The sequence below is a fragment of the Sorex araneus genome, chromosome 3 (genome assembly GCF_027595985.1).
Source record: "Sorex araneus isolate mSorAra2 chromosome 3, mSorAra2.pri, whole genome shotgun sequence".
Lineage (NCBI taxonomy): Eukaryota > Metazoa > Chordata > Mammalia > Eulipotyphla > Soricidae > Sorex > Sorex araneus.
In genome coordinates this window covers 133,355,292-133,368,753 of record NC_073304.1, presented here as the reverse complement: position 1 = coordinate 133,368,753, position 13,462 = coordinate 133,355,292, and the positions used below count along the sequence as shown (strand labels likewise).

General features: G+C 37.7%; 1 pseudogene; it reads left to right on the top strand.

The window, feature by feature from the left end:
- The first annotated feature begins 7,605 nt into the window (after nucleotides 1-7,605).
- The window catches only part of LOC101559237 (kinesin-like protein KIF23), a 65,393-nt pseudogene continuing 59,536 nt past the window's right edge, over nucleotides 7,606-13,462 (top strand).

Below are 13,462 nucleotides of genomic sequence, written 5' to 3'. Positions count from 1 at the left end.
ATCAGAAAATGGGGCAAAGAAATGAACAGGAACTTTCCCAAGGAAGAGATACGAATGGCCAATAGGCACATGAAAAAGTGATCTACATCACCAATCATCAGGGAGATGCAGATCCAAACAAACAACCATGAATACCACCTCACACAACAGAGACTAGCACACATCCAAAAGAACAAAAGCAACCACTGTTGGAGAGGATATGGGTAGAAAAGGACCCTTCTATACTGCTGGTGGGAATGCTGACTGGTTCAGCCCTTTTGGAAAACAATATGGACGATTCTCAAAATATGAGAAATCAAGCTCCCATTTGACCCAGCAATACCACTGCTGGGAATATATCCCAGAGAAGCAAAAAACTATAGTCGAAATGACATCTGCACTTATATGTTCATCGAAGCACTGTTTACAATAGCCAAAATCTGGAAAAATCCCGAGTGCCCTAGAACAGATGACTGGTTGAAGAAACTTTGGTACATCTATACAATGGAATACTATGCAGCTGTTAGAAAAAATGAGGTCATGAATTTTGCATATAAGTGGATCAGCATGGAAAGAATCATGCTAAGTGAAATGAGTCAGAAAGAGAGAGACAGACATAGAAAGATTGCACTCATCTGTGGAATATAGAATAACAGAGTAGGAGACTAACACCCAAGAATTGTAGAAATTAGTACCAGGAGGTTGACTTCATGGCTTGGAGGCTGGTCTCACATTCTGGGGAGAGGGGAATTCAGAGAAGGGAACACCAAGTGAAATGTGGTCGGAGGCCATGCGGGGGGAAGTGTGATGTGGGCCGAATGTGGGCTAGAGTCTGAACACAGTGGCCACTCAACACCTTTATTGCAAACCACAACACCTAATTAGAGAGAGAAAACAAAAGGGAATACCCTGCCACAGTGACAGGGTGGTGTTGGGGGGAGATGGGATTGGGGAGGTTGGGAGTGATACTGGGTTTACTTGTGGTGGAGAATGGGCACTGATGAAGGGATGGGTTCTCGAACTTTGTATGAGGGAAACATGAGCACAAAAATGTATAAATTTGTAACTGTACCCTCACGGTGATTCACTAATTAAAAATAAATAAATTAAAAAGAATAAATAAAAATAGAGAAGTCAAATGCATACTGATTAGCACAGTGAATTAAGTATCCCCAACTTTATGATTCAACATCATATTCCTTGGGAAAATATTTGGACTTGAAATTATCCATTGAAGAACATATTTTTGTTCATAAACATATTGAAATATAAGCAGCTCTCACAGAAAAAAAAGTATCTGCACACAAAAATTCTGAATAGATTTTGTGTTCCTCCTATGACTGCTAGAAAACCACACTGGTGAAGTTCATAAATCTAGATGTTACCAGTGAGCAACCTTAGATGAGACAGTTGGTCTAAGAAGTCATGAGTAGTTAGTTTTACATGGCAAACGGAGCATGAGTGCATTGGCTATTCTGAATTTCACTAATCATTCTGTTCTTCTATAGGCCAAAGCAGATTTAGTTCATTTTTGTTAGAACTAGTTTTACGTATTTTTACTTTTACACTGCTGTCTGGATATCCTTAATTATACTCATGCCAGCATTTTGTCTCATGTTTACATTTCTAAAGATTGATACAGATGGTGTGCCACATCTGAGGTTTGTAGTATATAATTTTGCTCCTGCCAAGTTTTGCATCTCCCAGTTTCAGTCAAACAGTATTCAAAAATAAATACCATGGAGTAAAATTTACTATAGTTGCATCTGTACTGAACATTTTCTGGCTCATTTCTTATAATTATTCCCTTAACAATACAAGATTACAACTATATACATAGCTTTTACACTAGAAGCCTCTGTACCTTTAGTATAATAAATAGACACTTAATATATACCATATACTTATTATTTGAGGGCATAGCCAATAGTGCTCAGGGCTACCTCTGATCTGTGCTCAGAAATAATGCCTGGCACTGCTTGGAGGACCATATTTGATGCCTGAGATGGAATGTGGGTCTGACCCAGGCAAGGCAAGCAACTCACCCAGTACTTCTCTGGCCCCATTATGTAAATAAGGTATTATGATTACAAGGTAAATAATTTAGAGACTATTTAAAGTATTTAAATTATAAGGAAGATTAATTTACTATAATTAAAAGGATTATTTAAAGTATAAGTAAGATAGTCTAGGTTATTTGTAGTAACACATCATTTTATACAGTTAACTTGAATATTTTGGTGTCGTCTGGGGATTAGAAGCAAATTTCTCACCATACCAAGACAGTACTCTTTGTTTTAACAAAGCAAAATCATAATTCATTCATTCATGTGAAAGAATTTTTCTAAGCTACTATCTTATGCCAGATAGTACATATTGAATTTCACTCTTTAAACTTTTTAAAACTAAAACTCAAATCTAATTTATGGTCTATGTCTTTATAAATTGTCATGTAAATTTTGTAGTAATTGCATAGAATTTGTATAGTGCTTTTGGGAGGATTGTCATTTTTACAATATTAATTCTTCCAACCCAAGTATAGGGGATGTATTTCTATTTCCTAGTATCTTCTTTCATTTCTTTTACTAGTAATTTATAGTTGTCTTTATATGTCTTTCACTTCTTTTGTTAGAATGATTCCACGTACTTGAGTTTTGAGGGATATGCTTATGAAAGATATTTTAAAAATATGTTTCTATATTATTTTCTATATTATTAGAATGTATGAATACTATGAATTTCTCTACGTTGACTTTGTAAACTGAAAGACTTACTGTGAGACTTTTTATTTATTTATTTATTTGTAATTATTTTTAATCACAGTGATACACACAGTTACAAAGTTGTTCACGATTAGGTTTCAGTTATACAATGTTCCAAGACACATCCCTTTACCAGTGTACATTTCCCACTACCAGTGGTCCCAGTCTCCCTCTCCACACCCCTAGCCTCTATGGCAGGCAATTTGCCTTTCACACTCACTCTCTCTCTCTCTCTTTCTCTCCCCCTCTCTCCCTCCTTCCCTCTCTCCCTCCCTCTCTTCCTCTTTCTGTCTCTCCTCTCTTTCTTTCCTTTTGGACCTAAATATTTGCGATAGAGATAGTGAAAGGTTATCAGGTATTTCCCTTTACCTATTTTCAACACTCAGTTCCTGTACAAAATTATTGCTTCCAGACATTATTGTAATGAATGTTGGTCCCTTCACTATCCTAACTGTGCTTTGTTCCCCCCCCCCATTCTTGTCTCAAGCTTCCATCCATTGACCAGTCCTCCCGACCCCTATTTATGCTGGCCTTGGATATTAGTCTCATACTATATATATGTATATATATATATATACATATATATGTCACTGTATCACTGTCATCCCATTGCTCATCGATTTGCTCAAGCAGGCACCAGTAACGCCTCCATTGCGAGACTTGTTGTTACTATTTTTGGCATATCGAGTATGCCATGGGTAGCTTTCCAGGCTCTGCTGTACAGGCGAGATACTCTCAGTAGCTTGCCGGGCTCTCCGAAAGGGATGGAGGAATTGAACCCTGGTAGGCAAATGCCCTACGCGTTATGCTATCGCTCCAGCCCACAATACATATATATTATATATTTATATATATTATATATATTATCCCACAGTTGAATGCAGTCATTTTATCTGTTCTCTTTCTGACTCATTTCACTCACCATGATACTCTCCATGACCATCTATTTATAAGAAAATTTTATGACTTTATTCTTCCTAATGGATGTATAGCATTCCATTGTGTAAATGCGACATTATTTCTTTAATCAGTCATTATTTCTTTAATCAGTCACTATTTCTTTAATCAGTCATCTGTTCTCAGGCACTCGGGTTGTTTCCAGATTCTGGCTATTGTGAACAGTGCTTCAATGAACATAGAAGTGCAGATACCATTTCTACTGTGTGTTTTGGGCCCTTGGGGTATTTTTCTAGAAATGGTATTGCTGGGTCATATAGAAGCTCAATTTCTAGCCTTTTGAGGAATGCCCATCATGATCACAAAATCCCGTTAATCGTCGAGTTGCTCGAGCAGTCTCAGTAACCTCTATATTTGTCCTATCCCTGAGATTTTAGAAGCCTCTCTCTTCTCGGCCTTCCCAACGATGCTGCATTGGAGGCTCTTTCAGGGTCAAGGGAATGAGATTCAGCTGGTTACTGGCATATCCATTCACATATGGATACACCATGGGAAGCTTGCAAGGCTGTCCCATGTGGGCAGGAAGCGCTCAGTAGCTTGCTATTTTCTCCCAGAGGGAAAAGTAGGTTATAAGATATCGCTTCTGGGAGCTTGCTTTTAAGTCTCTGGATGTTGGCCATTGGTGGGATTACACATACCTGGGTTCCTCTGCTGGTACCTTCATGCATGAGGCTTGTCTGAATGTGTGGAGAAGGGGCCTTGAGTATGGCTGTGGCTACGTTCCGGTGGTCTTCGGCCGCCGGGAGCTCTGCTCAGGGCAGGGAGGGAAGCTGGAACCCATCCCCTCTGAGGGGCCCTGGGGAAGACAGCCAGGCATGCGGGCAAGAGACTCTCTGCCCATATTGTTTGTATTGAGGAATGCCCATATTGTTTTCAAAAAAGGCTGGACCAGTGGGCATCTCTACCAACAATGATTTAGAATCCCTTTCTCCAGCATACCCACCCAGCACAGATTGTTCTTGTTCTTTTTGATGTGTACCAGTCTCTGTGGTTTAAGATGAGATCTCATTGTTGTTTTGATGATTAGTGATATAAAGCAGTTTTCTCCATGTGTCTTTTGTATTTGTATTTCTTTTCAAAAATCTGTTCATTTTTTTCTTCTCATTTTTTGATGATGTTGGATGCTTATTTTCTTGTAAAGTTCTACCACTGCCTTATCTGTCTTGGATATTAATCCCTTATCATGTGGGTTACTGGGTAATCTTTTTTCCCAATCTGTGGGCTGTCTTTGTATCTTGGTCACTGTTTCTTTTGAGGTGCAGAAGCTTTTATGTTTAATGTAGTCTCATTTGTTTATATTCCCTTGCACTTGCCTGGTCAGTGGTGTTTCATCTTTGAGAATTCCTCTAGCTTCAATATCATGGATTATCTGCCCAAATTTTCCTCTATGTATCTTATAGATTCAGATTTGACATGGGGGTCTTTAAATCATTTTGATCTGATTTTTTGTGCATGGCTTTAGAGAGAGGTTTGAGTTCATTTTTTGCATATACTTTCCTACTTGTTGAAGCTGCTTTCCTTGCTCCACTTCATATTTCTTTCCCCTTTATCAAAGATTAGGTGATCATATTTTGAGGATCAGTGTCAGGATATTCAACTTTGTTCCATTGATTTGTGGGTATGTCTATATCCCAGTACCATACTATTTTAAATACTACCACTCTGTATTACAGTTTGAAGTTGGGGAAGGTGATGCCTCCCATCTTCTTTTTCCCAAAGATTGCTTTAATATTTGTGAAGGTTTGTTTTTCATATGAATTTCAGGAATGTTTGATCTATATCTTTGAAAAATGTCATGGATATCTTTATGGGGAAAGCATTAAATCTGTATAATGCTTCGAGGAGTATTGCCATTTTGACAATGTTAATCCTCCCAATCCAAGAGCAGGAGATGTATCTCCATTTTCTTGTATCCTCTTTTATTTCTTGAAGTAGTGTTTGCTGTTTTCTTAGTATGTGTCCTTCACCTCTTTAACTAAACTGATTCTGAGGTACTTGATTTTCTGAGACATGATTGTGAGTGCTATTGTTTTCCTAACATCTGTGTTCTTTTTCATTATTTGTATATAGGAAAACAATAGACTTCTGGGTGTTGACTTTGGAAACTGCCACTCTACTATATAAATATATTGTTTCTAGGAGTTTTTTCACAGTCTTTAGTATATTCTAAGTATACTTAAAATATACTAAGTATATTCTAAGAGTATCATGTCATCTGCAAATAATCCTTTCCTATCTGCATGACTTTGATTTCTTTATATTACCTAATTGCTATGACAAGTACCTCCAATACTATATTGAATAGAAGTGACAAGAGTGGGCAACCTTGTCTTGTCCCTGATCTTAGAGGAAAGGCTTTTAGTTTTTCCTCATTGAGGATAATGCTGCTGTAGCTTTGTGGTAGATGGCTTTGACTATATTGAGGAAAGTTCTTCAACTCCCATTTTGTTGAGAATTTTTATCAGAAACGGGTGCTGGATCTTGTCAAATGCTTTGTCTACATCTATTGATATGATCATATAATTTTTATTTTGTTTTCTTAATTTTTGGGTCACATCTAGTTATGCACAGGTGTTACTCTGGCTTTGCACTCAGGAATCACTCCTGGCGTTGCTTGGGGAACCATAGAGGATGCTGGGGATCGAACCCAGGTCAGCCGTGTGCAAGGAAAATGCCCTACCTGCTGTAATATTGCTCCAGCCCCAATCATATACTTTTTATCTTTTCTTCAATTGATATGGTGAATTATGTTGATTTACTTGCAAATGTTCAACCATCCTTGCAGCCCTGAGATGAATCCTACTTGGTCATGGTATATGATCTTTTTGATGAGTTGCTGGACTCCATTTTCCACTATCTTGTTGAGGATATTTGCATCTCTGTTCATTAGGGATATTGGTCTGTAATTTTATTTTTTTTGTAGTGTCTCTCTGCTTTGGGTATCAGGGTGATATTTTTCTCATATAAATTATTTCGTAGTGTCTGTTTCTTCAATTTCCTGGAAAAGCTTGCAGAAGATTGACAGTTGGTCCTATTTAAAGGTTTGAAAGAATTCTCTAGTGAATCCATCTGGGCCTGGGCTTTTGTTTCAGGAAGACTTTTGATTACCATTTAAACTTCCTTGACGGTGATAGATTGTTCAGGTATTCCAGATCGTCTTGGTTCAGCCTTGGGAGGTCATAGGAATCCAAGAATTTATCTATTTCTTCAAGGTTCTCTTGTTTCATGCCACAAAGATTTTCAAAAGAATCTCTGATGGTCCATGGATTTCTGCAGTTTCTGTTGTGAAGTTCCCCTTTGAATTTCTGATCTGTTTTATTCTACTTTATAACTTTCTGTAAGAACCTGAAAAGAATTGAAAATAGGTCTTTGTTAAAGATGTTAAAGAACTGGTTAGCAAACCAATCTGGGCCCAGACTTTGCTTTTGGGGCAATATTTAATAGCCTTCTAATATCCTGGATAGTAATTGATCTGGTTAGGTCCTCTAATTCTTCTTGCTTGTTCAGCCTTGAGAGTTTCTAAAAGTCAAGAATGTATCCATTTGTTCTAGATTCATCAATTTCACAGCTTAAAGAGTTTTCCTGATAGGGCCTGATGATCCTTTGACATTCTGTGGTGTCTATTTCGACCACAGAATAGTGTGTCTCTGCCCCTTCATTTGTAATTTGTTTTTAGAGTTTTCTCTCTTTCTTTGTGAGTCTAACTACTGGTTTGTTTATTGTTTCAAAGAACAAATTGTTGTCTTCACTAATTTATTTTTTAAGTTTCCATTTTATGTATTTATGCTTGTTTTATTATTTCATTCTTTTTATTTCGTTTGGTTCCTTTTATTTAAATTTTCACTTTTTAAAATTTATTTGGAGGGGGTATGGTGCCACCAGCAGGTCAACCTATACCTTCGGAGTGATGGATCAGCAGCTTAATGGTCCCTTCAGACTTCTAGATACCCCAAATTGCTGCTTTGCCTTTGACCAGAGGCCAATTTGCGGTCAAGTTTGCCAAGACATTAAACGAGCAAAAGTTAGGTATGTGGGAGCCACACTCACAAACCACCTCTGGCTCAGCTATATAAACTCATTTATTGGCTTTATTTCAGAGACACATAAATCCTGAAAGAGATCAAAAGATACAGTGAGGGCCAGTGGCGCGAGTGGGAACCCAAGTGGGCACCCATGACTGAGATCTCCAAGGCCACTTGGGTAGGGACTGGGCCTCATCCCCAGTCTTCCAGGAGCTTGGTAGTCATACCCACAAACTGCCCCTGGCACCATGTAATCTCATCAACGACCAAGACCCAGTCTATAAACTAAAGCTCCCGGAAGAGAGTGCTGCAGAATGTCCTGGACATTATATTCTATCCATAATAAGCAATACAAAACAAATCGTCTAGCATTGCCTTTTCGGCAGGTTTGAGTGGTGATGATGGGACTGACATCAAAATATCGAATGTAACCAAAGTAGAGAGTATGGGGGAAATTGTCTGCCACACAAGCAGGGGAAGGATTGGAACGAGGAGCTAGGGTGTTGGGGTATACTGAGGATTTTGGTGGTGGAAAATGTGCACTGATGAAGGGATGGGTATTTGATGATTGTATGACTGAAGCTCAAACATGAAAGCTTTGTAACTGTATCTCACAGTGAATCAATAAAAAGGGGGATAAAAGAATAATAAAAAAATAATAAAATAAAAATTCTGAGTTAAAAAAAAGTAATGTGGAGTTCATGCCCAATTCAATCAGCTTATTCAATGGCTGAATGAATAGCAATACTCCTACATTATTAAAAAAAATATTTGGCTCCTTTAATGCTTGCTCTATAGTGAATGCTTGTATTGTTATGAACTTCTATCTTTTTTTTTTTAGGTTTTAGACACATCCAACAGTACTGAGAGCTTATATCTGGCTCTGTGCTCAGAGAGCTCTCCTGGCAGGCTCTAAGGAATATGTGGGTTGCCAGGGAATGAATCTCAGTAGGCCACATGCAAGGAAATAACCCTTCCAAGTGTACTATCTATCCAATCCTTGAATTAAACATCCTTGGATTTGGGTGTTCATAGAAGTTTAAAACCAATTCTCTGTGAATACAAAACAAAGCTTGTGTTATCTTTTGGCGGATTCAGAAGTTATATTTGAATGTTCTGCTGCACAAGCGAAGCCCTCTAGTCTCTACATTGGTCAAGGATAAACACCATTTTCTTAAGAAATGTAAGTGTAGTGGAATTCTTAGAGAAGAAAAATTAGTTTCAAACATTCTTTGTATCAGAATGTCAGGCATAGTTTAGTTGAAAAAAAGGACAAAAGAAAGGTAATTTAGTTGTTCTGCATTAACTAACATCCTTGGCTCTGTTTCATTAAGTTCTAGGAGCTATAAATATATATCCACTCACTTAAATCTTAACCGTGTGAAGTAAGGTGATAGCTACTTTATGGATGACAAAAATAGAGGCCCATAGTGGTGAAATAAATTGCCCAGATCTCATGGCTATAGTGGTTAGTGCTGTGACCTATATGGAGAGACCCGGCTTCAAACCCTGATTTATTAATTATTGTACTGTATAGGAGTTCACAGAATTAGAAAGTATGTCACAGCATAAAAGAATTGGATATAGAGTTTATGGAATATCTATATGTAATTAAAGTTAAACAGAAGGGCATCTAATCCCAGATAACAAATATTTACTTTGAAGTTGTTTATACTGTTATGTTCTATTAGAAAATTATCTGCTCCCAATTTGCTATACCATCAGTTTTGTTAAATTCAATTCTTTGGTAATCAAATTTGAAGTCAGGGAAAAGAAAATGAGTTTCATTCTTGTATTTTTAAAAGAGGTCAGAAGGTATATAATTGAATGTGTATAGTTCATGCAAGGCTGATAACAGGAATGTGTAACCTTATGTGTTTACAATTATTGGGGGGTGGTATTTGCAACTTTTCAAAGCATGTATGTGAGTCTTATTAAAATATCAAGGAACTGACAGTCCAGTTGCCATACAGGTTACATATCCATTAGGCAGTTTCAGAGAACATGGAAGAGCTGAGTTTAATAAAACCAGTGGCAAATGATATATTACTAGCTGCTAAGCATTTCTGGCATTTAGGATAGTGTCATATACATGTCTCAAAATAGATAATATTTATTATTTATTAACAAAATTACAAAGCTGTTAATATTATGAAAACTTATTTAATGAATGTAAAAGCAATAATTTATGTATATAACCAAGTGATTATTTTACTTTGTTAGACTTTTAGGCTATCAGAATTGTTTTCCACTGCATGCCACATCCTGATCTTGTGAGTTCAAGTTAAAACTACAGATTGCTGTTGATGTCTTCCAGTTTTGGACACTGACAATTTCTCATACTTCATGGCTGGGATAATATACATAATATATACACATATTTATTATAAATATATATGGGACTTTATTCATGCACTTACATATGTAGTCAATTTGTGGAGAAAACATATTAAATGATAATCATAAATGCCCCATGACCAATTTTTATTGTTTTCCTATATAAAATTTTAACCCATCATTTTAAATTTATTCTTATTTTTTTGCTTTTTGAGTCACACCTGGCAATGCTCAGGGGGGCGGGTTATTCCTGGCTCTTCAGTCAGGAATTAGTTTTGGCGTTACTCAGGGGACCATATGGGATGCCAGGGATTGAATCTGGGTTGGCCACGTGCAAGACAAACACCCTACTCACTGTACTATCAATCCAGCCCTCCACTACTTTTGTCCTCTATTTATTTATTTTTATTATTATTATTATTATTTTGCTTTTTGGGTCACACTCAGCGATGTTCAAGGGTTACTCCTGGCTCTGCACTCAGGAATTACCCCTGGCCATGCTCAGGGGACCATATGGGATGCTGGGAATCGAACCCGGGTCAGCTGCGTGCAAGGCAAATGCCCTACTTGCTGTGCTATCACTCCAGCCCCTCCACTATTTTTTAAATGAAAACTTTAATTTTGTTTTGGTTAATACCAGGTGATGCTTGGGGCTTACTTCTGGCTCTGCACTCAGGTGCTATTTCCATGAGAGTGCTCAGGGGACCATACAGACCATTAAACCCTGGATGCCTACATGCAAGAACTCTGTACAATGTAGGACCTTTCTGGTCCTTAAATAGAAAAACTTTTTAAAGCAATGCTTTATGGTGCTAAAGAGACAGTACAGCAGGCAAGTTGCTTGCTTGCCTTGCACATGGACAACCTGGTTTTAATCGTAGCATCACATATGATCATCCAAGCACCGTCATGAGTAGCTCTGAGAACAGAGCCAGGAGTGGCCCTTGAGTACCACCATGTGTGGTCCAAAAAGAAAGTACATTACATTTTACTTTCTAATTTTCTGAAGATGATTGACTCCCTTTTTCTCCTTTAGTTATTTTAATGAACACTCGTTTGCTTCTCAAATATTACTGAGTGTACATTTTTGAACTGTGATGAGATAGTGGGCTTAAGGGCAGGAAGCTGACAGAATCTTTGATTGCAAATTCACTGAACTAGGTGATTAATACACTTTTCTAAGATATTATGTAGGTCATAACACTGTAACAGGCAAGCGAATTATGTGTGGAGTCTTTGACAAAGGAATAAATGGTACCAGGAGTTACTCAAATGCTAACTAGTAGGCACTAACAGAATTCACCCGAGTGCTCTGTGCATGGTGCTATTTTCAATCATTGCTCCATCTGAAATATGCAATAGTTGGTCCAGAGGGATCCAGAAAATGGACGCCATGTGATTATAATTTTTTCTTCTACAAGCAAATTTGGACTATGTGATCAAAGGAATTGAAGTCATATGCGTTAGTTTCAAGGGAATCTGGAAAAGTAAATAAATAAAATTCTGGTTCCTTCCTGAAGGAAGCAGATTTATAACATGGGAAATTGTTCAAAACAGAAAGAATTCTCAAAGTCTGCTGATTAGCTATACACTGGAAGACATAAGCTACTGCATGGAATCATGAACAAGTCTATGCTGAGGCATGTTCTCGGACAGGAGAGAGTTACTCTAGGGAATTTAGACTGCTGCACAATTGTGCTTGGTCTTTCTTGCTCTGGTATCTTCCTCATAATACTTATTTGTGCTAATGATTAAAGAAAACAGCTAGGTTTATTATTTCTATTTTATTTGGGGGGACCTCCTCAGTGCTAGTTGGGGAGCTGAGATCCACTTCATGAGATGATACAACTGGCAGTGTGAGACCAACAGCCCATCAGACCATCAGGTGGCTCTGTGCTTGAGTCTGTGCTGGGGACTGACTGGGCCGATTGTGGCTCGACTCGAACCCACACCTAATGGTGCTCGGGGAGCCTAACAGAGCCAGGGATCAAATAGGGCCTTGTGCATGTAAGGTTCAGATTCCAACCTTTTGTTGTATCTCTTTGCCTCTTACTTTTCTTATCAGTCACTTTGATACAGAGGCCTTCCTGATACCTAAGATGGAACAGATATTGAGCTACAGAGCTGAAATTTCATCTTTTGCCCTCAGGAATCCAACTTACCTTCTCACCTTCTCTTCTTATCCATAATGTCAAACCATTCTCTTAGGGTCACATATGCTAAGAGCAATAGACTATAAATTGTCTTCCAGATTACTTAGTTACTCATAGGTAACCGGGTCAATGGCTTATTTATCTAACAATAAAAACTGTAGTGTTCTGATTCTGTGTATATTTAAAAAAGATTAAAAATACAAACAAAGTGATTACCACATTATGTTATGGTTATTCTCTCTCTCTCTCTGTTTTGGGTAACACACTCCTGGCAGTTCTCAGGGGACCAAATTTGATGCCAGTTATTGAATCCAGGTTAATTGAATGAAATGCAATCACCTACTTGCTGTGCTATTGTGCTGGCTTCTGGTAAGGACACTCATGTGAATTTTGGATGAAGCAAGTTAGGATTAATGATACTGAAAAAAAACATTACCACTTTATACAATGGAAGTTCAGAAATACGGAATTCAGACCTTACTTTCAGGTATAGAGGAGACTCAATTAGCTACTTTGTGGGTATAGTTTGATCAGTCTTTTACAGTATCCCTAGTGCTAATCCTTTGACTAACCTTTACCTTTATCTTCATTTGTAGTAATATCAAAGAATGAAGCTGTAACTCTGAGTTTCTTTCAAACGATAATGAATCTACAGCTCACTCTGATAAAAGACACTGCTATGTGGTGTTTAGGGGACCTTGTCTCTCATGGGAAATATTTCCTTGTGGAAACACTGCAAGGCTTCAGGACTACCTGTTATTTATTGTTTAAAGGACAATTCGCCATCATGTCTTGATATATCAAAGGGAATATTTCCCTTTTCCTCTCTTTGAACTTGATTTCTTAGACAAAAGGGAGGTTCCTTAGTTTTTTGAACACATCAACAGACATTGCCTTTTTGATGAGCCAGTTCCTGAAAGTCACACTAGCCAGTCTATAGATGAGACTGAAACTGATGCCAGTGTGTTTCAAATGGTAAACATCAAAAATTCCCTGCCACTGCAGTTTATGATTGTCACGTAAACAGTTAAAAGTGGCCACTTATTATTGAATCTGGTTTCTACCTTGACTGAGAAATTCTTGCTCCCCTACCCAGCTGTTTTCTTGGAATTTTGATCATATTACAGACCATGTTAGCTTACCTTAATTTTAACTTGTACAGTTTTAGGGATTTTAATTTTAATTGTGTTTAGAATCAAGCTGCTTCTGATTGTTCCTTTTTGTCTCTGGCTCTGTCTGTCTCATGTGACAC